At 45.1% G+C, this 3,284-nt stretch overlaps 1 pseudogene; it reads right to left on the bottom strand.

The window, feature by feature from the left end:
* Positions 1-2,272: 2,272 nt before the first annotated feature.
* The window catches only part of LOC105545384, a 77,618-nt pseudogene continuing 76,606 nt past the window's right edge, over positions 2,273-3,284 (bottom strand).

The following is a 3,284-nucleotide window of genomic DNA, read 5'->3' as shown; positions in this document are numbered from 1 at the left end:
GCACACTAAGAGGCAAAACGGCAGAGTTTAACTCTAGGAATGCTGGACTGATAAGGAACGTCTCAAGTGAGCATGCGTACAACTCCAGCAAACACACTGCGTATGTGCCCCCTCCCAAGTACTACCAGGCCACTACATATGCTTACAGCTCACCGCAGGGGATGAATCAGGAAAAAAGCCATGCAAGACCCTGAAAGTATGCCAAGGTCTACAACTCCAAGTCAAAGGTCAAACAGTACACTGGATCTCTCTAGTCGCCCACTTGGCCCTCTTCCAAGTGTACTTTACTTCCTTTCATTCCCGCTCTAAAGCTGTTTAGTAAACTTTCACTCCTGCTCTAAACCTTGCCTCAGTCTCTCCTTCCTTATACTCATTGAATTCTTTCTTCTGAGGAGGCAAGAATTGAGGTTGCTGCAGACCTATATGGATTTGCAGTTGGTAATATACTTTGGTGCCACGTGACTCAGATACATTCTGCTGCTAACAGACATAAGTTTGTATTTCTCTGGGATAAATGCCCAGGAGTGCTATTTCTGGGTCATATGATAAGTATATGTTTGTTTTTTTAAAAAACTGATCAAGTATTTTCGAGAGTGGCTATATAATTTCACATTCCCACCAGCCATATGTAGAAGATCCTGTTTCTCTGCAACCTCACCAGGATTTGATATTCTCACTTATTTGCATTTGAGCCGTTCTAGACGAGTAGTAATTTCTCATTGTGGCCTTAATTTACATTTCCCTGAGGCCAGTGCTATTGAACATCTTTTCATATGCTTATTTTCCATCTGCATATCTTTTTCAGCGAAATGTCTCTTCATGTCTTTTGTTCATTTCCTGATTAAATTGTTGACTTTTTTTACTGTTACAGTTTGAGAGTTTTAAAATACATACTATAGATACTAGTCCTATAAGGAGTTTGCAAATATTTTCTCCCAATCTGCAGCCTGTTTATTATTTTTTCTTAACAAGGTCTTTTGCAGAGCAAATTTTTTTTATTTTGATGGAGTCCAATTTATTAACCATTTCTCATATGAATCATGCTCTTAGCATCATAGGTAAGAATTCCTGACCAAGCAAGTAGAATCTCAAACTAGAATATATTTCTTTCTTAAATCAGACCAACAAAACTAGTGTCGATTCAAGTTTGAGTGAGTGAAGTCACGAGAACCAAAAATCCCAGAATTAACTGTCATCATTGTCAATTAAAGTTTGTTTTCCATGAACCATGCATTGCTGTAAGCATTGTAATACTTCAGAAATGATCTCTCCCTTTTTTATAATGTAAGCTTCTTTGTCAGAAGAAAAAAAAAAATGATACACTGCTGAAACCTTAGGGAGACAAAACCCAGAAAACCAAAGCAAAAACTGAAACAATGTATGAACTGAGTACATAATAGGCTCAGAAAAACAGCCATCAAAGATACTGCAAAAAAAGAGGAGAATAAAGGAAAGTGTTGCTTCTTTATTAGATGGATACACAGAGGAGGGAGTAGCAGATAGAAAACAAAGCTGCAAAATAGCATTTTGATCTGGTTTGATCTTGATCAATATCAAAAAAATAATAAGGTGCAGAAAAGTTTAGTTAACACATGGACTTGGAGAAAGGAAGGACAAAGTTGTAGATGGCCTGAAACTAGGTAAGTAGCAAAGAAAATTCATTTCAATGGGCTGAGGCCCTGCAAACAGATGATCTTAGGGAATCTAAGGCAAGTCATTGCCTTTAATTGCAAACTTGACAACTGTGTATGGAATATTATTATATTCACAGGGATGGCAATTTCAGATACATTCCACATTGTCTTCAGAATGATGCTTTCCAATAAAAATTCTTGTCCCTAATTGATAGGTAATGAAACTGCGGCCAAAAATCACATCATAAGAGTGGCACGACTGGCACTGAAATGCTGGATATTAGTGCGTTTTTCCGGAACACATCTGTGTCTTCCCAGATCGGGAGGTGGAGTGAGGAAGAGAGACAAAAACACCTTTCAGGGTAGCAGGGACCGGAGGGCTGCTGACAGACACAGAGACACCTGACCCAAGAAAACAGAGAAGATGAAAGTGCACTGGGCCACGAATCAGAATTAGATCCTGCCCCAACTCTGTAGCTTACTAGCTGTGTGACCTTGGGGAAAGCTACTCTCCTGCCCTGGGCTTCTTTTGGGGGACAGGGGTTGGGGAAAAAACCAAAAGTCTTTATTGATAAATAGCTTACAATTAAACAAATAGAGTCGTGGGCTTGTTGGGGAATAAAAACTAGGGCAGAGGCTCAATCTCTCTCCATTTCCACCCCGGCGCAAGGCCTCAGCCCTCTGAACACTTCGGATCATGAGGCCTTGATGGACAGCCCAGGCTTTCTCAGGCCCTTGGAGGCTTCTGTCTTGCTGGTCAGGTGTGCAGGCACCACCTTGGACCCACTGCCCGCAGCAGGAGAAGCTGCCTTGGTGTTTGGTCCCTGCCCAGCACCCTGAGCAGCTGCCCCTTTTGGGGCCTCAGCCTTGGCCACCATCTTCTTATTGGTGGGGGAAGCAGCGCCGTTCTTGACCTTGCTGGCCGTGAGTTTTGAACTCTTACTCCCAGCTTTGATTTTCCTGTGGGCCTCAGCGTCTCCTTAGCTGCTCCTGCTGCCTTTGGCCTTTGACTTCCTGCTGAGCCCATTGGCACAGGAAGAGGCCTATATGGCTTTGGCTTTGTGGGGAGCCTTGCCCAGCTTTGCCTTGGTGTCCTCAGCCTCACTGCCTTGCTGGGGGGGTCTTCTCCCTGGCTGTACCTAATTTGGGAGGAGACGTCTGCACCTCTGCTGGCTTCTTGGCTGCCTTTCTCACCTTGCTCAAGTTGGAAGGAAACCTCACCTGGTTTCTTGGGGCGCTTTCCCCTGGCCTCATTGGCTCTCCTGCGGGCTGTCCGGGGGCGGGGGGCATCTTCCTAGACTGGATTTTCATCTTGTGCTTGGGAACTAATTTGAAGCTGCCGGTAGCCCTCCAGCCTTGGAGTTGAGGGGCCTGGCGAGGAGGCTGAGCTGCATGTTGGTGGCCAGGGCCTGCTTCAGCAGGTACTCGAAGTGGAGGATGTCCCCAGGAAAACCAGTCCCTCCAGCCCTTCCAGAGTATCTGTGTCCCAGCCTGCTGGGCTGGAGTAGAGAAGGTCAGAAGAGGAGGAGGCTTAGCCTGTTCTGGGAATACAGAAGCCAGCCATCCTCCCCAGTCCAGACCCTGGGCCCTATTCAAGGTAGTAGGTGCTGGAGGGTATGTAGCGTGCTAACTGCTGACAGGGACAGAGAA

Source organism: Mandrillus leucophaeus, unplaced genomic scaffold (assembly GCF_000951045.1).
Source record: "Mandrillus leucophaeus isolate KB7577 unplaced genomic scaffold, Mleu.le_1.0 Scaffold326, whole genome shotgun sequence".
Taxonomy (NCBI): Eukaryota; Metazoa; Chordata; class Mammalia; order Primates; family Cercopithecidae; genus Mandrillus; species Mandrillus leucophaeus.
Note: the sequence above shows the minus strand (reverse complement) of the source record. Positions and strands in the feature narration are given on the sequence as shown.